The following is a 22,788-nucleotide window of genomic DNA, read 5'->3' as shown; positions in this document are numbered from 1 at the left end:
AACTGGTATACTGAAATAGCAGGACTTCTAAGTCACTAGATATAAGTGGTAAAGAAGCACCAAGGTTTGAGGACTGGGTAGCTCAGGATGCATAAAGAGCTAAAAGTGATCAGGCCACCTCTTGGACCTCATCTCATATCCCATTACTCTTCTGCCACATTGGCCTCACTTATTTCCCTCAAACATACCAAGTTTATTTTCTCCTAATGTCTTTGCATTAGCTGTTTTCTCTGCTTTGGATGAAAAAGTGATCAATTCAACTGTATTATGTTGAGTTTTAACTGTCAAAGAAAACCCCAGGTATAAAGGTGTACGTACAGAGTTATTAGACATGTATAGAACACAGGTGTGATCAGCAGCATAAAACTAACTCCTTGCCACACGAGTAGATGAGTTCACCTAAGGTACGGGACCAAATTTCAAGAGATAGGGAAAAGATAATGAATCTTTAAAGTAGGAAGATATAGTTTCTGAAGGATGAGATGCAAGCTCCCTTTATGGAGAGTCTCTTTAGCCAGGCACGTATCTACGTTAATTATACAAAACCTCTATGAAGTAAATCTTTTTTAAAATAGAAAACACGTTCAGAGGAAATAAAGTAACTTGTCCAAGGTCACCTACACAATGGCTAATTCAGAATGGGAATCTCAATCTGCTGATACCAATGAAAGCAGAGAGAAACAAGCACGAGAGATGAAACAAAATATCAATTAACATAATATTCAGGATAATGGTTACCTGTAAAGACAAAGAAGTGGGGAGGGTTAAAGGAGAAGTACAGGAGGGCTTCAAAGATATTGAAAACTTATTTTTTTAAGGTGAGTGGTGGTCAGTTATTTTATTATTCTTTCAAACTGAACATGTAATATATTCTTTTATACAATTATATATTTCATGATAATTATTAAAACTGTAGGTACTTCAAAAATAAGTAAGTAGAAGGATTAGAAATGGAGAAGCAGGACTGACACAATGCATAACTTCAGGAGCTATACAGTGTATCAGGCTGTTGGTGGCCAGCCTGTTGCAGATGAATACGTACAGTGCAGGACATAACCGGAAATCAGTTAATGATGATTAGTAGGATTACCCAACAGCGAAGTTACAGCTTAGTCTAGCTGTACTAAGAAATCATAAATTCTTAATAAAGTATATCAGCAAAAAGGTATTTTAATCTCTACAGCAGAAACCTTCATCCAGGGAGCCAGAATAGAGGAAAACACTTGCTTGGTTAGATTGAGTCAGGGATGGAAACTGGCAAAATACAGAAATTGAGGAAAGAAAGGGAACTAAGGGTTAATAATGATTAATGATAAGATCTAAGCTAAACAAATGGAACGTGAAGGCGGGAAGGGGCTTGTCATACTGAGAATAGAAAGGGATGACAGAATTAAAGGGCGTAGGCTGCAAAACAGGTACAACAGGACTAACCATGGGAAAGGTAGACGTAGGCGGCTGTGGCCAAAGAAAATGCAGATGTCAAGTTCAAAGGAAGAGCAGTTCTAGGTAGAAACCAGAGGTAAACTAGTGCTCTTGAACACACATACAAATCACGTAAGTAATTTTAAAATTTCTGGTATCCACATTAAAAAAAGTAAAAATAAACATGTAAAATTAATTTTAGTAATATATGTTACTTAACCCAATATACTCAAAATTTCAACTTGTAGTCAATATAAAAACGGAGACACTTGGTGTAAGGTCAGCTCTCAGTATCTATGGATTCTATATCCACAGATTTGACTAACTGTGGGTCAAAAATACTTGGAAAAAAAGATTTCAGAAAGTTCCAAAAAGCAAAACTTGAATTTGCTGCACGCTGGCAACTATTTACATAGCATTTACATTGTATTAGGTATTATAAGTAACCTAGAGATTATTTAAAGTATAGGCATACCTCGTTTTATTGTGTTTCACTTTATTGCATTTCATAGATATTGCGGTTTTAACAAATTGAAGGTTTGCGGTATGGAATTAATTAAAGAAACCTCAGCTAAAACTGGAGTCAGGACAGACCTGTAGGGGGAGCTCTCAGGCTCTGCCAAGCATCATCAATTGCTCCAAACAGGAAGAGCCACAGCCGCCATCTCCAATAGGAAGGCACCTCTACTCTCCAGCAGAAAAAAGAAAAGATCTCTCCACTCCACGACAGCCCAGCCAGAGGCTGTAGCAGCCCAACCAATGAAAAGCCTCTGTACTTTGGACTCCCAGCTTCCTTCAATGGACTCTTTGGTTCTCACAGCCCTTCCCAACTCCCCCTTTGCCCAAGCTCCCCTTCCTTGTTTCTTGGATTTGCCTGTGGTCTGCCAGGACTTGCATTTTCTGAATTGGAATTCCTCTGGCTATTCCTGAATAAACCTGCTTTTGCTGGTAAGGTAACTTAAATTATTAAAGTTGACTTATTTGATGTCAGAAGTAGGATCTGAAGGAGGCAAACCCTGAGAGATGACCGCTTGTGGAAACGAGCGAGGTACCTGCACTGAGCCCCTTGTGCTCATTGCTTCTGTGAGTCACCACCTGCTTTTGGTTTGGTGAGTCTCCTCTCAGATTCCTGAACTTTGGTCTTTTTTCATTTTGAGCTCTCCAACTTTATTCAGGAACCGGAACGGTTTTTCTCTTTCAGGAGAAAGGTTTCACCCTTTCTGGTCCAAGTCTTCATCCTTGGTATGTACTCAGAGTTGTTTTCTGGACCACGTGGCAGCAAGGTTCTTTGGGAGATGGAGCTAACTGGGATCCAAGAATTTCTTTTACAACTTTTGGAAGCTAGAGTAGGACTGTAGCAACTTTCTCGGGTTTCCAGGAAAACTTTGGGAAATGGGATCCCAGTCATCTAAATGCTCTGAGGGAAGCCCTTCTTTGGGGGGTTTCATGTTTAAAAAATATGGGCCCCCCGTTCACATTTTTAACTAAGTGGTCCAAACAAACTAAAAGAAATTCAGAATTACAATGACCATTATGGGAAACTTTCCATCTCTTCGAACTCATTTTTCTTAAGGCTAAATTGGAGGAACATAGTTCTAAAATTAACCAAAACAAATGATATATTTATTTTTGTTGATACCTGGAGGTTTCCAAACATGTACAAAACCCTAAAATTGCCTCTTTGCAAGACTGCGTTTCTAAATTAACCAAAACAAAAAATACTAAAAAAGAACAAAATGGCTTCCAAAGCTTCATGCTCCTTGGGTTCCCCTCCTCCAATTTCTTTGTCTCAGGCATCATCATCTTTGTCTTCTCTGACCCCTGTCTTGGACTCCACCCCAGCAGCCACCTTGTGCTCAAGCTGTGCCCCCATGCCATCTTCCTCTCTCCTCCTCTGTGAAAACCTATACTTTTAAAATTGGAACCTCTGAGGATCCAAATGCTAAATCCCCGTTTACTGTTTCTAAGTTAACTTCAGCAAATAACTAGAAGAAAAGATTTAAACAGCAATTGCCCTAGATTTTGATAATAGACAAATACACTCCAAAACTCCTAGGAGACATCTTACTTTCTGTTTCTGTTTTTGTTGAGACTTCTGGTAAGTCACCCATCATGTTCAAAAGGAGGAACATTTGTTTTATATAAACCCACCTTAAGGAGTACCTTAAAAGAGGATTCTAAACCTCTTAGGAGACAAAGTAATGCATTCTTTGGTATGCAATTTGTCTTCTAAAAGACAAACTGACTTGAAAAACAGATCTTAAAAGGAACCTGAAAGCATGGAACCTGATAGCATGCAAACACAATTTGGATCTAAGTATTCTTTTGAGTTTGTATCTGAGACTTAGCTAAAATTTAAAATGAAACCATAAGGTCCCTTTGCATCTGTCTGTATTTTCATGTGTCTTTATTCATGTGTATATCTGTGTTGTAGATGTGTGGGTTGTTTTTTTTTCCTTTTGTATTTCCAAGTGGTACTGCCAAAATTAATCTGTGAGAGAGCTCTTAAAAATAAACAAGTGCTTATGTGAGTTAAAGAAATATTACATACACTAACCCAAAATGCTTTTCAGGTTCACGCTATCTAGGTTTAAATTTTAGTAAATGAAAGCTAGCTTAAGGTTGTTGTTTTAATTAAAACAGGCATGTCTTTGGAGTTATCAAGACTGAAAATAATGCAGGCATACAATTTTCATTCTAGTTGGGTTTATTTGTCAGATTAGTTCATGTTATCTTACTTCAGGTCAAGTAAGTTCATGGTGCTAAAAAAAAATTGTCAGCAAGAAAAATAACTTGGTAAGATAAAATTTTTCATGAGTGGTCTAAATAAACATGGCTGTTAAAAACAAGTGAATTGATGTAGAGCAGAAACTAACAACAATGTAAAGCAATTTTACTCCAATAAAAAAAACTTAAATTTAAAAAAAAAAACAAGTGAATTGAAGGGATATGGATAGATAAGTGGTTCTAGATAAACCTTTTTTTTTTTTGCAGTACGCAGGCCTCTCACTGTTGTGGCCTCTCCTGCTGCGGAGCACAGGCTCCGGACGCGCAGGCTCAGCGGCCATGGCTTACGGGCCCAGCCACTCCACGGCATGTGGGATCTTCCCAGACCGGGGCACAAACCCGTGTCCCCTGAATCGGCAGGCGGACTTTCAACCACTGTGCCAACAGGGAAGCCCCTAGATAAACCTTTTAAGTAGCTTCCCCAAATTTTTTGGCAACCTGAAACTTTACAGTTTTGCTAAGTTCAATTAAATGATGGGTAGTCATTAAATATCTAGATCATTCCCAAATAACATAAAATACTGAAACATTACTGAAAATAAGTTCATCCATTTTTGGCTACCTTTACAAAGGAACTAAAGATATTTGAGTTTAAAACTACAAACTGGGAGAAAATATTTGCAACCGACAAGGGCTTAATTTCCAAAATATACAAACAGCTCATACAACTCAATAACAAAAAAAAACAAACAACCCAATGGAAAAATAGACATAAGACATTTCCCCAAAGAATACATACAGATGGCCAACAGGGACCTGAAAAGATACTCAGTATCTCTAATTATTAGAGAAATGCAAATCAAAACTACAATGAGGTATCACCTCATACCAGTCAGAATGGTCATCATTAAAAAGTCTACAAATATTAAATGCTGGAGAGGGTGTGGAAAAAAGGGAACCCTCCTACACTGTTGCTGGGAATGTAAACTGGTGCAGCCACTATGGAAAAAAGTATGGAGGTTCCTCAAAAAACCGAAAATAGAGTTGCCATATGATCCAGCAATCCCACTCCTGGGCATATATCTGGAGAAAACTATAATTCGAAAAGATACATGCACCCCAATGTTCAAAGCAGCACTATTTACAACAGACAAGACACGGAAGCAAACTAAATGTCCACCGATAGATAAATGGATAAAGATGTGGTATATATACCAATGGAATACTACTCAGCCATAAAAAAGAATCTAATAATGCCATTTGCAGCAACATGGATGGACCCAGAGATTACCATATTAAATGAAGTAAATCAGAAAGGAAAGACAAATACCATATGATATCACTTATATGTGGAATCTAAAATATGACACAAATGAACTTATTTACAAAATGGAAACAGACTCACAGACACAGAAAACAAACTTATGGATACCCTTAGGAGAAAGGGGGTGGACGAGGGATAAATCAGGAGTTTGGAATTAGTAGATACAAACTACCATATATATAAAATAGATAAACAACAAGGTTCTACTGTATAGTACAGAGAACTATATTCAATACCCTGTAATAAACCATAATGGAAAAGATTATGAAAAAATATATATACATTCATATATATGTACATATATATACATATAAAAAAGTAACTGAATCACTTTGATGTACAACAGAAATACAACACTGTAAATCAACTATACTTCAATAAAAATTTTTAAAAATTAAAAAGATACTTGGGTCTCTTGGTAAACATGCCACATTGGAAAACTTATTATGAAGAAAATATGCTTTTAGGAATTATGAAGCATATTCATAAATTTTCCAGGAACAGTCCATTCATAATTGTTTAATGCTACAAGAAATAATGGAAAAGTTGGATGTGTTTTTTTGGTAAGACAAGGTATGAGGAAGGGAAATACATTTTGTGGAGGAAAAGAAAGTAATTTTGTTTTAAAGCGAGACTGATTGTTTCAGAATAGGAAAGTGGAAAGATAGGACAAAAACTGAATGTAAATAGTAAGTTGCAGAAGATTTGTGGAAAAGGAATCTTTGAAAAAAGGAGCTTTATGTGTGGTCAAGCTGTCTAAATATTATAAGGACTTTAAGAGTAAGGTTTAAAATCAGTGGTGTACTTATATAAAACTAAAACTTAATTTACTTTCATTTGCTAAAAGAACAGTCTTCTTAGAATAGTGGTCTGCTCCTGATAAAAGACTGTGGAAGTCTTTTCCTTATCTTTAATTAGTCTCCTTAGAAACAAAAATTTGTAGTTTACCAAAATTCTTTTGTGTTTCATGTTGTCTTAACCAAGTCTTTGATTATTAAAGAAAACCAAATCTTCTCAATATTAAAAGTTGTAAGTTTCCCTTACAACCACATAACCTTTTGTATTTGTCTTTGTAATCTTTTATTACTTTAGTCAAATAGATAATTAAGTATCATTTCATAGTGATCTGTGGTCCCACTGGATCAAACGTCCAAAACCTTTTGATATTTTTGACAAACTTCCCAAAAATCATGTTCTAAATGAAATCTTTTTTTTTTTTTTTTACCTTGAACTAACTTTGAGTTCTCCCAGAGGGCCCATGGAGAATCTAAAAAGATTTGTCTCTCACCTGGTAAAACGTTGAAGGAATCAGTCTTATCTGATATATTAAATTACATATGAGGCTTGTCATGTAAGAAGGATTACTGAATCTTTTTACCTTATTTGTATAGGTGTATGTTAATATAAGTGTTCAAAACTGTATCAAATTCCTGAAATTCCAAGATGTCCTGATATAATGTTATTAGTCATAATTTTTAAATGTATGTCACAGAAATAAGCAGATTCCTTTCTCAGTCCCATTACAGTGAACTCTCATCAGATCTTTAAATGGGCATTTTCAAGTCTTTGCCATTTATAGGCAGTTACTGCTTTATTCTAATGCTTTTGTAAATATGTTTCACCTTTAAAGAAATTCAGGACTCCGATGGGTATTCTGGAACACAGTTTTTTGATAACTTTAAAATCATAATACTGAACTGGGTAAGGATTTCTAAAGCACCAGTTGAAAACCAACTGCTTTAATGTTTTGCTTTCCACATATAAAGGGTCCTTTATTTTTGTTCTTCTCCTTTAAGCTATCTGTAACTTACAGCAATTTGGTAAAGTGTTATCTTCACAGCAAAGGTTGAAGAATTTATTTTTTTCTATCTGGTTCCCCCCAAATTCTGAAACTCTCATTAAATACTCCTGTTTTTCATGTATATATTTGCATAGATAAAATGTATACATATTTGCATCGGTTTTACAGGAGTCTATTCTTGTAACAGGAGGCCTGAAGCACCTGGGTCCCGCTTCTTTTGATCCACAACTGATAAAGGGAGGCATAGTTCCATATTGTAAAGGTCTAATTGCTTCCACTAAAAATAACTATGCTCTGGTAGAGAACTCGTTTCACAGGGCAATCACGAGAGAAGAAAAATATATCACACTCTACATCCTGGAGATTTTGTGTACTGGAAAAGACACATCCAAAAGGACTCTCTCCAGCCTCACTAGAAGGACCCCTATCAGATACTGCTGACTAATCCTCATGCTGCCAAACTCCAGGGAGCAGACTCCTGGATCCATATGTATCACCAGAAGAAGACAGTGAACCCCAACTGGATCTGCACACCATCTGACAACCTGAATATAAAGCTCACTAGGATTTGAATCAGATGACATCTGAGGGTGACAGCTTTCCCAACATGTCTGGACTAGGCCTATATACCTTTCTTTCAATACTGTTTCTTACACGTTTTTCTCCCTCCCTTCCATGGAATGACAGTGCCCTCATCCGAATTTCCCAATCCCTGGTGCAAGGCGGAAACCTCTCTGATTGCTGGATTTGCCATCAGAAACCTCAGTCCCCGGCCTTCCCTGGTGATTTAGTGGTTAAGACTCTGCACTTCCAATGCAGGGGGCCCAAGTTCGATCCCTGGTCAGGGAACTATATCCCACATGCAGCAACTAAGACCTAGCACAGCCAAATAAATATATATTTAAATCCATTTAAAATTTTTTTAAAAAAGGAAACTTCAGGGGCTTCCCTGGTGGCACAGTGATTGAGAGTCCGCCTGCCGATGCAGGGGACACGGGTTCGTGTCCCAGTCCGGGAGGATCCCACATGCCGGGGAGCGGCTAGGCCCGTGAGCCATGGCTGCTGAGCCTGCGCGTCTGGAGCCTGTGCAACAGGAGAGGCCACAACAGTAAGAGGCCCATGTACCGCAAAAAAAAAAAAAAAAAGAAAAAAAAAGAAACTTCAGTCCCTCCAAGACAGCAATGGCCCTTTGGTTCACCCTATAAGTGATTTCACTGGGGTTCCAGATGCTGTTGTTTGTCCAAATTGTTCCACAGTACCATTTCATAGAGTCAGGGTGCTAAACCCGCCTAAACGTATTCCTTGCTTCATTTTGATCCAGCCCTGGGATAAGAAAACAAGATCTTTTCAATATTTGCATAAGAAGTTCTACGGAGGTAACTCTCTCAGTGTGTAACAATGTAATATCTGAGCCTTGGTAAGTAATGCTAATGCCTCTATACCAATGAATGAATCCATAGATACTATCACTTATGTGGGGGCCTTACGTACTCCCTCTGGTTACACTTTCAGATTTGGAAGTTTGGGGAATGGCTTTTAGGCATGGGCAACTCATTGCCTTGATAGCTGGAGAATACAACGACAGCGTGCCTGTGTTGTATTCACTGTCCTATTCTCCCTACGTACCGAACAGAAGCCTCTCATTTGTCCATCCCATTAATCATCTATAACTGCCCTAAGCAAGAACTTACAGGAAGTGTATGTGATTCTGGCTTTGCCCTCATAGGGAGAGCTTTCTTCCCACAGATCAGACTGAGTGCCAATGAACAAGTATCAAGAATTTCTTCCTGACACTAGGTGATTTAGCTGACCCCACAGCCAATTCAGTTTTAACTCAGGAACAATCACTAAACTCACTGGCCAAGGTGGTTTTGGATAACTGCAGAGCCCTTGATTACCTACTTGCTAGGCAAGGAGGCCTCTGTGCAACAGCAAACACCTTTTGTTGTACATGGATAAATACCTCTGGGGAAGCAGAGACCCAATTTACATAAAATTAAAGAGCAAGCACATTGGTTACAGCAAATTTCACCTGACAACCAACTGTCATTTATTCAGCTGGATACCTTCAGGCCTAGGCTCCTGGTTTAGAACCCTCCTGCAAACTGGTTTTAGAATGTTGTCTTTAATTCTGCTTTATATACTGGTTTTTAAGTTTGGTACCTATTACTTGTTGAACCTTTGTAAAAATGGCATGCCTACTAACATAATGCTAGCTCAGCCTTCAAGATAAATTCTACTCCTTACAACCTTGACTAAATATGAACTTTTAACAAGAAATGCCTGAGAGTTCTCCCTAGTACCTTGTCCTGTTACTCAAAAGGCAACCTGATGAGGGTTCTGATTTGTGTATAATACTTCCCCTTCAACAGGGGACATTACAACCAGGGAAGGGCCTTCCTGGCACCGAAAAACAAACCACTACATGTGGAAATTCTGACTCTTGATTAGTGATGTTTTTGAGGAAAGATCTTGATCAAAAGGGGAAACGTGAAATTAAAGAAACCTCAGCCAAAACTGGAGTCAGAACAGACCTGTAGGGGGAGCGCTCACGCCCTGCCATGCATCATCAATTGCTCCAAATAGAAGAACCACAGGCCTCCATCTCCAACAGGACTCTGCCTCTACTTTACTATCTCGCAGAAAGAAGAAAACAACTCTCCACTCTACGACAGCCCAGCCAATCAGAGGCTGTAGCAGCCCAACCAATGAGAAGCCTCTATACTTTGGACTCCTAGATTCTTCCAATGGACTCTGTGGTTCTCACAGCCCTTCCCAACTCTCCTTTTTTCCCTACGAAAGCAAGTTCCCCTTCCTTGTTTTTTGGATTTGCCTATGGTACACCATGACCTGCATTTTCCAAATCGGGATTCCTCTGGCTATTCCTGAATAAGTCTGCCTTTGCTGGTAAAATAACTGGCTATTATATTATTAAAATTGACGGGGGCAATCCTTCATTGTCAGACAATGGTTAACATTTTTTAGTCATAAAGTATTTTTGAATTAAGGTATGTACACTTTTTAGACATAATGTTTTTGCACATTTCATAAGACTACTGTATAGTGTAAACATAACGTTTTTTATTTTATTTATTTATTTTTGGCCGCATTGGGTCTCCATTGCTGCGCACGGGCTTTTTTCTAGTTGCGCGAGCGGGGGCTACTCTTCGTTGCGGTGCGTGGGCTTCTCATTGCGGTGGCTTCTCTTGTTGCAGAGCATGGGCTCTAGGCGCACAGGCTTCAGTAGTTGTGGCACGTGGGCTCAGTAGTTGTGGCTCACGGGCTCTACAGCACAGGCTCAGTAGATGTGGTGCACGGGCTTAGTTGCTCCGTGGCATGTGGGATCTTCCCAGATCAGGACTCGACCCTGTGTCCCCTGCAATGGCAGGAGGATTCTTAACCACTGCGCCACCAGGGAAGTCCCTAAACATAACCTTTACATGTACTGAGAAATCAAAAAATTTATGCAACCTGCTTTATTGTGATATTCATTTTATTCCAGTGATCCAGAACTGAACCTGCAGTATCTCCAAAGTATGCCTTATACGTAAGGATGTGCATAGATTATAGGCAAATAGTATACCATTTTATATAACGGAAGTAAGCATCAGCAGATTTTGCTATTATCTTTGGAGGGTGGTCCTGTGAAACAATCCCATGCAGATACCAAGAGACAATTGTATTTTACATTTTATAGCACATCTCAATTTGTACTAACTGTTTCAAGTGCTCAAAAGCCACAGGTGACTCTAGTGGCTATTACAGTGAACAGTGCAAGTCTAGACTATGTACATATGGGTTGCTGAATATGTGTTCATATACGATTGTTCTGGGAAGGTGAAAAAAGGGAAAAACAGAGGATGAATCCAGGAGCCCACAGCAACAGTCTAATGGGACAACAAATGAATGCTAGATATCCTCATGGTAAATGGCAGAAAGTAAAACGGAAAAGTAAATTGTGCGCCAAATGCGCTAAATCCTTAAAGAGTGTGGAAATTTGCTCTGGAAAATTAGCGATGATAGCAATAAGGAAAGCAGTATACACATATGTTACACATGGGTCACAGGTCAAGGACCTAGACAGAGTAATGTAGGGCCAGAGCAAGGCTGAGCCTGCCTTAAAGAAAATTTTAAAACTAATAATATCTACTTGAAAGGATTTCTGGAAAGTAATGTTACCTAAATTTCCAGAGAGTAAGAAGACAAAGGGATGGTGGGTGAGCACACGGAAAGGGTGCTAAGGAAGAAACCTGATAACTAGACCGTTCCAGAAGGTCCAGTAACAGGATGTTAGCAGAGATTCTACAAGCACTCTAACTACTATGGAATAAAAATATATGCAGATAAGCAAATAAATAGCAGAAGGCAAGTTTCCTGATTCTAGGACTAATAAGCTTCTTCTCGAGCTTAGAATACATAGTCACTAAACTGGACTATTTAATCTTCTCAGAGAAATAAATGGCTTAAATATAGAGTTGGCAGTTTATAAAGAAACTATCTTGCTTAAACTTTGTGAGGGGGTCTTTTCCAAATAAGCCCATTTGTGCCTAGCACACAGTATGCACTCTACAAATATCTGGCACCCAAATATTTATGGGAAGAATGACCTTCTAAGAAAATCTAGCTATTAATTCAAAAAGATCATCGTAACAGTAAAACTGATAAGTAGGAAAAAGTATATTCAATAAAATTGCTTTAAAAATAGGTTTGAGAAGAAATCAAACTACATAAATGCTATTTACCACAACAAATCTATACGGACTACTAGATCTTATTTATTAGTTCCAATTTTTTTCTGTCAGCCATAACACTGGGAATATAGCACAGGCATTTTTCTGCAGATCATTCAATTTCCTATAATTTTTCATTCTCATAAAATTCCAGCAAGATGATAAGACATGAAAGATCAAAAACAATAATGTCTCCCCAGACAAATTCTCATTAGGTTTGTCTTATTACTAATTAATCTTTGGCAGAACTGTTCATTCCTAATGTCATGGCTCATCTGATAAACTTTTAAAATGTACATTATAAGTCTAAATCAAAGCATGGTTCTAATAGATGATTTGGGATAAATCTGAATCAAGCTTTGGCTAAAACAAAATACAACTAATCTACCCAAATACTAATAGATAGTACACCATCTCTCCTCCACCCCCTTCTCCCATTCTTGTCTTGAAGCGGAACAATTCTTGTTTTATTTGATTTAGTTAGAAAAAGCATTTCAACTGTTGAAATAAATGTCTTATGATACTGATTACAGTAAGACACCACAAAAATAATAACCTTTGCAGAAATTTCAGGTCATCATATCTGGTATGATTTTCAAACACTTTCATCTCGAAATCTATTGATATTAAAAGAGTTACCATCAGGAGACTTCCGGGAAGATGGCGGAAGAGTAAGACGCGGAGATCACCTTCCTCCCCACAGATACACCAGAAATACATCTACACGTGGAACAACTCCTACGGAACACCTACTGAACGCTGGCAGAAGACCTCAGACCTCCCAAAAGGCAAGAACCCCCCACGTACCTGGGTAGGGCAAAAGAAAAAAGAATCAACAGAGACAAAACGATAGGGACGGGTCCTGCACCAGTGGGAGGGAGGTGTGAAGGAGGAAAAGTGTCCACACACTAGGAAGCCCCTTCGCGGGCGGAGACTGCGGGTGGCGGAGGGGGGGAGCTTCGAAGCTGCGGAGGAGAGCACAGCAACAGGGGTGCGGAGGGCAAAGCGGAGAGATTCCAGCACAGAGGATCAGGGTCGACCGGCACTCACCAGCCCGAGAGGCTTGTCTGCTCACCCGCTGGAGCGGGCGGGGCTCTGATCAGAGCACAGGGAGAGGACTGGGGTTGGCGGCGTGAACACAGCCTGCAGGGGGTTAGTGCGCCACGGCTGGCCGGGAGGGAGTCCGGGGAAAAGTCTGGACCTGCCGAAGAGGCAAGAGACTTTTTCTTCCCTCTTTACTTCCTGGTGCGCGAGGAGAGGGCATTAAGAGCGCTGCTTAAAGGAGCTCCAGAGACGGGCGCAAGTCGCGCGCAGACTCCAGAGACAGACATGAGACGCTAAGGCTGCTGCTGCCGCCACCAAGAAGCCTGTGTGCGAACACAGGTCACTATCCACACCCCCCTTCCGGGGAGCCTGTGCAGCCTGCCACTGCCAGGATAGACAGCGAATCATCCCAAATTGAGGAGGCGGACTTCTAGAGCAAGATCTATGATTTTTTCCCCTTTTCCTCTTTTTGTGAATGTGTATGTGTATGCTTCTGTGTGAGATCTTGTCTGTATAGGTTTGCTTCCACCATTTGTCCCAGCGTTCTATCCGACCATTTTTTTTTTAATTTTTTTCTTAATAATTAATTTTAATTTAAAGAACTCTATTATACTTTACCTTCTTTCTATCTTTCCTTCCTTCCTTCCCTTTTTGAGACAACGAATCGTCCCAAATTGAGGAGGTGGACTTGGAGAGCAAGTTTTATGATTTTTTCCACTTTACCTCTTTTTGTGAGGGTATATGTGTATGCTTCTATGTAAGATTTTGTCTCTATAACTTTGCTTCCACCATTTGTCCTAAGGTTCTATCCTTCCCTTTTTTTTTTCCTCTAAATAATTATTTTTTTAATTCAATAACTTTATTATACTTTATTTTATTTTACTGTATCTTCTTTCTTTCTGTATTTTTTCCTTCCTTCCCTCATTCCTTCCTTCCTTCCCTCCTCCCTCCCTCCCTCCTTTCTTTCCTTCTTGCCTTCTTCCTTTCTTTTCTTCTTTCTTTCTTTCTTCCTTCCCTCCTTCCTCCTCTCCTTCCTTCCTTGCTCCCTCCCTCCCTCCCTCCTTTCTTTCTACTTCTACTAATTCTTTCTTTCTACTTCTTCTCCCTTTTCTTCTGAGCCGTGTGGATGAAAGGCTCTTGGTACTGCAGCCAGGAGTTAGTGCTGTGTCTCTGAGGTGGGAGAGCCAACTTCAGGACATTGGTCCACAAGAGACCTCCCAACTGCACATAATATCAAACGGTGAAAATCTCCCAGAGTTCTCCATCTCAACACCAGCACCCAGCTTCACTCAACAACCAGCAAGCTACAGTGCTGGACATCTTATGCCAAACAACTAGCAAGACAGGAACACAACCCCAACCATTAGCAGAGAGGCTGCCCAAAATCATAATAAGTCGACAGACACCCCAAAACACACCACCAGACATGGACCTGCCCACCAGAAAGACAAGATGCAGCCTCATCCACCAGAACACAGGCACTAGTCCCCTCCACCAGGAAGCCTACATAACCCACTGAACCAACCTTAGCCACTGGGGACAGACACCAAAAACAACAGGAACTACGAACCTGCAGCCTGCAAAAAGGAGAACCAAAACACAGTAAGATAAGCAAAATGAAAAGGCAGAAAAACACACAGCAGATGAAGGAGCAAGATAAAAACCCACCAGACCTAACAAATGAAGAGGAAATAGGCAGTCTACCTGAAAAAGAGTTCAGAATAATGATAGTAAAGATGATCCAAAATCTTGGAAATAGAATGGACAAAATGCAAGAAGCAGTTAACAAGGACCTAGAAGAAATAAAGATGAAACAGACAATGATGAACAACACAATAAATGAAATGAAAAATACTCTAGATGGGATCAATAGCAGAATAAATGAGGCAGAAGAACGGATAAGTGACCTGGAAGATAAAATAGTGGAAATAACTACTGCAGAGCAGAATAAAGAAAAAAGAATGAAAAGAACTGAGGACAGTCTCAGAGACCTCTGGGACAACATTAAACGCACCAACATTCGAATTATAGGGGTTCTTCCAGAAGAAGAAGAGAAAACGAAAGGGACTGAGAAAATATTTGAAGAGATTATAGTTGAAATTTTCCCTAATATGGGAAAGAAAATAGTTAATCAAGTCCAGGAAGCACAGAGAGTCGCATACAGGATAAATCCAAGGAGAAATACGCCAAGACACATATTAATCAAACTGTCAAAAATTAAATACAGAGAAAACATAATAAAAGCAGTGAGGGAAAAACAACAGACACACAAGGGAATCCCCATAAGGTTAACAGCTGATCTTTCAGCAGAAACTCTGCAAGCCAGAAGGGAGTGGCAGAACATATTGAAAGTGATGAAGGAGAAAAACCTGCAACCAAGATTACTCTACCCAGCAAGGATCTCATTCAGATTTGATGGAGAAATTAAAACCTTTACAGACAAGCAAAAGCTGAGAGAGTTCAGCACCACCAAACCAGCTCTACAACAACTGCTAAAGGAACTTCTCTAGGCAAGAAACACAAGGAAAAGACCTACAATAACGAACCCAAAACAATTAAGAAAATGGCAATAGGAACATACATATCGATAATTACCTTAAATGTAAATGGACTAAATGCTCCCACCAAAAGACACAGATTGGCTGAATGGATAAAAAAACAAGACGCATATATCTGCTGTGTGTCTACAAGAGACCCACTTCAGACCTAGAGACACATACAGACTGAAAGTAAGGGGATGGAAAAAGATATTCCATGCAAATGGAAACCAAAAGAAAGCTGGAGTAGCAATTCTCATATCAGACAAAATAGACTTTAAAATAAGGACTATCAGAAGAGACAAAGAAGGACACTACATAATGATTAAGGGATCGATCCAAGAAGAAGATATAACAATTGTAAATATTTATGCACCCAACATAGGAGCACCTCAATACATAAGGCAAAAACTAGCACCCATAAAAGGGGAAATCGACAGTAACACATTCATAGTAGGGGACTTCAACACCCCACTTTCACCAATGGACAGATCATCCAAAATGAAAATAAATAAGGAAACACAAGCTTTAAATGATACATTAAACAGGATGGACTTAATTGATATTTATAGGACACTCCATCCAAAAACAACAGAATACACATTTTTCTCAAGTGCTCATGGAACATTCTCCAGGATAGATCATATCTTGGGTCACAAATCAAGCCTTGGTAAATTTAAGAAAATTGAAATTATATCAAGTATCTTTTCCGACCACAACGCCATGAGATTAGATATCAATTATAGGAAAAGAGCAGTAAAAAATACAAACACATGGAGGCTAAACAATACACTACTTAGTAACGAAGAATTCTTAGAAAGGCACAACCTGCCAAGACTGAATCAGGAAGAAATAGAAAATATGAACAAACCAATCACAAGCACTGAAATTGAAACTGTGATTAAAAATCTTCCAACAGGGCTTCCCTGGTGGTGCAGTGGTTGAGAGTCCGCCTGCCGATGCAGGGGACACAGGTTTGTGCCCTGGTCTGGGAAGATCCCACATGCTGTGGAGCTGCTGGGCCTGTGAACCATGGCCACTGAGCCTGCATGTCCGGAGCCTGTGCTCTGAAACGGGAGAGGCCACAACAGTGAGAGGCCCACATACGAGTAAAAAAAAAAAAATCTTCCAACAAACAGAAGCCCAGGACCAGATGGCTTCACAGTCGAATTCTATCAAACATTTAGAGAAGAGCTAACACCTGTCCTTCTCAAACTCTTCCAAAATATAGCAGAGGGAGGATCACTTCCCAACTCATTCTACGAGGCCACCATCACCCCGATTCCAAAACCAGACAAGGATGTCACAAAGAAAGAAAACTACAGGCCAATATCACTGATGAACATAGATGCAGAAATCCTCAACAAAATACTAGCAAACAGAATCCAACAGCACATTAAACGGATCATACACCATGATCAAGTGGGGTTTATTCCAGGAATGCAAGGATTCTTCAATATACGCAAATCAATCAACGTGATACACCATATTAACAAGTTGAAGGAGAAAAACCATATATTCATCTCAATAGATGCAGAGAAAGCTTTTGACAAAATTCAACACCCATTTATGATAAAAACCCTGCAGCAAGTAGGCATAGAGGGAACTTTCCTCAACATAATAAAGGCCATATATGACAAACCCACAGCGAACATTGTCCTCAATGGTGAAAAACTGAAAGCATTTCCACTAAGATCAAGAACAAGACAAGGTTGCCAACTATCACCACTCTTATACAACATAGTTTTGGAAGTTTTAGCCACAGCAGTCAGAGAAGAAAAGGAAATAAAAGGAATCCAAATCGGAAAAGAAGTAAAGCTGTCACTATTTGCAGATGACATGATACTATACATAGAGAATCCTAAAGATGCTACCAGAAAACTACTAGAGCTAATCAATGAATTTGGTAAAGTAGCAGGATACAAAATTAATGCACAGAAATCTCTGGCATTCCTATATACTAAGGATGAAAAATCTGAAAGTGAAATCAAGAAAACACTCCCATTTACCACTGCAACAAAAAGAATAAAATATCTAGGAATAAACCTACCTAAGGAGACAAAAGACCTGTATGCAGAAAATTATAAGACACTGATGAAAGAAATTAAAGATGATACAAACAGATGGAGAGATATACCATGTTCTTGGATTGGAAGAATCAACATTGTGAAAATGACTCTACTACCCAAAGCAATCTATAGATTCAATGCAATCCCTATCAAACTACCACTGGCATTTTTCACAGAACTAGAACAAAAAATTTCACAATTTGTATGGAAACACAAAAGACCCCGAATAGCCAAAGCAATCTTGAGAACAAAAAATGGAGCTGGAGGAATCAGGCTGCCTGACTTCAGACTATACTACAAAGCTACAGTAATCAAGACAGTATGGTACTGGCACAAAAACAGAAAGATAGATCAATGGAATAGGATAGAAAGCCCAGAGATAAACCCATGCACATATGGTCATCTTATCTTTGATAAAGGAGGCAGGAATGTACAGTGGAGAAAGGACAGACTCTTCAATAAGTGGTGCTTGGAAAACTGGACAGCTACATGTAAAACTATGAGATTAGATCATTCCCTAACACCATACACAAAAATAAGCTGAAAATGGATTAAAGACATAAATGCAAGGCCAGAAACTATCAAACTCTTAGAGGAAAACATAGGCAGGACACTCTGTGACATAAATTACAACAAGGTCCTTTTTGACCCACCTCCTAGAGAAATGGAAATAAAAACAAAGATAAACAAATGGGACCTAATGAAACTTCAAAGCTTTTGCACAGCAAAGGAAACCATAAACAAGACCAAAAGACAACCCTCAGAATGGGAGAAAATATTTGCAAATGAAGCAACTGACAAAGGATTAATCTCCAAAATTTATAAGCAGCTCATGCAGCTTAATAACAAAAAAACAAACAACCCAATCCAAAAATGGGCAGAAGACCTAAACAGACATTTCTCCAAAGAAGATATACATACAGACTGCCAACAAACACATGAAAGAATGCTCAACATCACTAATCATTAGAGAAATGCAAATCAAAACTACAATGAGATATCATCTCACACCAGTCAGAATGGCCATCATCAAAAAATCTAGAAAGAATAAATGCTGGAGAGGGTGTGGAGAAAAGGGAACCCTCTTACACTGTTGGTGGGAATGTAAATTGATACAGCCACTGTGGAGAACAGTATGGAGGTTCCTAAAAAAACTACAAATAAAACTACCATATGACCCAGCAGTCCCACTACTAGGCATATACCCTAAGAAAACCATAATTCAAAAAGAATCATGTACCAAAATGTTCATTGCAGCTCTATTTACAATAGCCTGGAGATGAAAACAACCTAAGTGTCCATCGTTGGATGAATGGATAAAGAAGATGTGGCATATATATACAATGGAATATTACTCAGCCATAAAAAGAAACGAAATTGAGCTATTTGTAGTGAGGTGGATAGACCTAGAGTCTGTCATACAGAGTGAAGTAAGTCAGAAAGAGAGAGACAAATACCGTATGCTAACACATATATATGGAATTTAAGAAAAAAATGTCATGAAGAACCTAGGGGTGAAACAGGAATAAAGACACAGACTTACTAGAGAATGGACTTGAGGAAAAAAGAAGAAAAAAAAAGTTACCATCAAAAAGTAACACCCATCGATCAGATGTCACCTTTAATTTCTTTTGCTGAGTATTCTACAGAGCAATAAAACAAATGGTGAAAAGAAGAGTTAGAAGGTTGTAGAGAAGTATTAGTGAGAGGCAAAATACAAGATGGTATACCTAAACCAAAAACTAATAACCTGTTTTAGCACTTGGACTTTTTTCCAAATACATCATAACACAATGAGGACTGCTTCTCAAAGAAGCAAATAACAGAGGTGCCTACTGAACAGAATTTTTTCTTTTTGTGTACTATAATGTTTGCTTGAGAGTTCACACCACTGAATGAGTTTTGGAAAAGTTCACAGATGAACCTGTCTGTGTTTCTAGACAGCATCAAGGTTATTAAATACATGGCTTTCTGAGTGATTACCCTGGGATTTCTAAACCACTCTATGTATCAGCTTTGCCTTGAGGTGTGAGGTGTTTTTTTTAAACAATTTTACTGGGGTGATAAATACAGTGACAGTCAAACTAATAAAAATTTAACAACATTAAGTGATAATATTAAAATACCTATGTAACAAGGCCGGGATTTCAGTAATGATGAATACAGCTGTAAATTGGTATTAAAGATTTTAGAAGAAGTCCTAGAAAAGTATGGTACTGAAATACAATGCCAGGGTAGATAAGAATTCATTACCTAAAATTAATTCCCAACTTAAAAAAAAAAAAAATGTTAGGACTTCCCTGGTGGCGCAGTGGTTAAGAATCCGCCTGGCAAGGCAGGGGACACAGGTTCAAGCCCTGGTCCAGGAAGATCCCACATGCCTCAGAGCAACTAAGCCCGTGCGCCACAACTACTGAGCCTGCACACCACAACTACTGAGCCTGCGTGCCACAACTACTAAAGCCCGCATGCCTAGAGCCTGTGCTCCGCAACAAGAGAAGCCACCGCAATGACAAGCCCACGCACCGCAACAAAGAGTAGCCCCTGCTCACCGCAACTAGAGGAAGCCTGCGTGCAGCAACGGAGATCCAACACAGACAAAAATAAATAAACTTTTTTTTAAAAAAGGTAAATATTGCAAAGCTACTGTAGTATAGGAAGAGTAATGGACATTTATTAAGCATCCAGCAGGTGCCAGGGCCTTTACATCTGTTATTTGATTTAATCCTCATACGATCCTGTGATGTAGGTATTGTTATTTCCACTTAGATGGCAGAATTCCACTTGGAAGGAGGTTTAACTTACCAAGATCTCATAATTAATAACTGGTAGAACTGGGATTCACAGCCAGGTCTCTCTTTTTAAAAAGAAACTTCACTTTCGATAATGCAGCCTTTATACTCTAGCAAACTAAGAATTCTTTTCCACGTCTTATATTTTGGATGTGGGAGTGGAACTCTTCCTCAAAAAAAAAAAAAAAAAAAAAAAAGTGAAGACTATATGATCAATCTCTGTTTTAAGGTAGATGAATAGAAAATATTTTTTGGTACTTTATCACAGTTCAATTGTTGGGCTGTTCTCAAGGCCTCTTCAACGTACTCCCGGAGAGACATTATTCATTTCTGAAAGGAATCTCTTTTCAGCCCCAGAAACATGGCTGCTAGAAAATTCAAAGGGCTGCATTTTAAATGTTATCTAACACAAATACTGCTCTTACTTAATTATGGCTTTGGACTTTTTTAAAAGAATGTTTTAGGCAACTCAACCATTCATTAAGTCATAATATGTGTTTTATTCTGCATTAGGACCATCCAATTACTCTTACTCTTTGTTACCTCAAAAATAGATACTTAATGAGCACTACCCTATATGAGCTGGAGTGCACTTTAATGTCACTCACCACCCATCTCAATAGCTGTACTTGTCAGGCCACTCTTTCTTCAATTCAACTCTAGAAATATTTACCACAATAAATAGAATTTTAAAATGAGACAATTTTGACAAGTAAACTGATTTCACATCATACTCTGTAAAATGTAAGAATACAAAAATGAACCTTAACCTCTCACATTACATTTCTTTAAATACCAGGGACAGTATTTCTTTGTACCTAACCACCACCATGACTCTATAAAAAAGCTTATTTGTGGGGACTTCCCTGGTGGTGCAATGGTTCAGACTCCGCACTCCCAATGCAGGAGGCGTGGGTTCAATCCCTGGTCAGGGAACTAGAGCCCACATGCATGCCACAACTAAGAGTTCACATGCCACAACTAAGGAGCCTGCAAGCTGCAACTAAAGAGCCCACCTGCTGCAACTAATACCCAGCGCAACCAAATAAATAAACTTTTTCTTAAAAACAAAAGTTTATTTGTGGATTACATTACGATAAAATTCAGACCAGAAAATGAGATCACCTGCCAGAAAAGGCAATAAATTCCATATCAACATAGTACTGAACTGGTTTTTTAAAATCTAAATCCCCACCACAATAACCACAAAAGACTTTTTCTGGCTTTGGAATTGAATCTTATTTAATTCATGATAACAGCACCACTGAGAAAAGATTCACAGACCCCTCCTCAATATAAGCCTTCCTTAGAACAAGCTCTCGAAGGATGTAACAATAGAGTATTTGGCTCTTGTTTAGTTAAGCTTGTACCAGTAAAATAAACCTCTACTGAAGTATACAAAACAGTTAAAAGCACCAGCCAGAAAAAAACTTTTGTTTACCCAAATAAAGCACTGCAAACAGCCACAGTTACACTTTTAGAAAATTTCATTTAGAGCCATTTCCATCCCAAAGATTTAGGAAGTTTCTTACATTCAGGCACTGTACATGGGGGAATAAATTCTTACTGTCTTAAAAAATTTAAAAAACACTGTACTACAGCTTTAAATCCAGAAAGATTTGATCTATTGAAGCCAAAAGCACCTCCTCATACTCTGCTTGTATTAGAATGGTCAATTATACAACACCTGTCAGGAGAGAATTTGATTCAATTCTCAAAATTAACTGGTATATATTATCAATACAGTAAAAACTATTTGAGTACAGACTGTAATGTAAAGTATATTATCTGTAAAAAGTTAACAGTCCCCTGTAGATACTAGATAGAAATGGCTTCTCAATCACCAGAGCCACTTTCCCTAAGTTAAGAAAATCATTATGTTTGTATGTGGTCTAAAAAATGGGGATGCTTTCTGCTCCTTTCACTGAAAAGCACTTCCAGCAAAGAAGACCTAGGAAGTCTCACTTAGGCAGTGGGTATTCCCTGTTCCACAGCTCTGTTCTCAACATCAGAATTACCTAGGCCTCATCCCAAGCAATTAGAGAACCTCTGGAGAATGGGACTCAGGCATCAGAAGATTCTAGTGGCAGTGAGGATTGAGAGCCACTGATCTCTTTTCCATTTCTAAGCAGTGACGTTATCTTAGTACAGAAAAATACTGTACTAAGTTTACCACCATTTCTATTCTTTACACTTAGTTCGACATTTAAATGCTATGGTTTTTTGCCTTTCACAAGACAACGATGGGCTCATATAATAGGATGGCTTTCACAATATACCTAGATCTGACATGCTACTTGTGTTCCCACAATACTAACTATACTGTTCAGCTCTTCCCTACA

General features: G+C 38.8%; 1 protein-coding gene and 1 non-coding gene across 2 annotated transcripts in view; one reads left to right on the top strand and one right to left on the bottom strand.

The window, feature by feature from the left end:
• The window catches only part of EIF4G3 (eukaryotic translation initiation factor 4 gamma 3), a 161,357-nt gene that overhangs the window by 81,812 nt on the left and 56,757 nt on the right, over nucleotides 1–22,788 (bottom strand). The window lies entirely within an intron of this gene.
• On the top strand, nucleotides 8,051–8,123 carry TRNAG-UCC (transfer RNA glycine (anticodon UCC)). Its single transcript has one exon. It is a non-coding gene; the product is annotated as a tRNA-Gly (tRNA).

The sequence above is a fragment of the Lipotes vexillifer genome, unplaced genomic scaffold (genome assembly GCF_000442215.2).
Source record: "Lipotes vexillifer unplaced genomic scaffold, Lipotes_vexillifer_v1.1 scaffold496, whole genome shotgun sequence".
NCBI classification, from domain to species: Eukaryota; Metazoa; Chordata; class Mammalia; order Artiodactyla; family Lipotidae; genus Lipotes; species Lipotes vexillifer.
The sequence above is the reverse complement of the archived record's forward strand: the minus strand, read 5'-3'. Positions and strand labels throughout refer to the sequence as shown.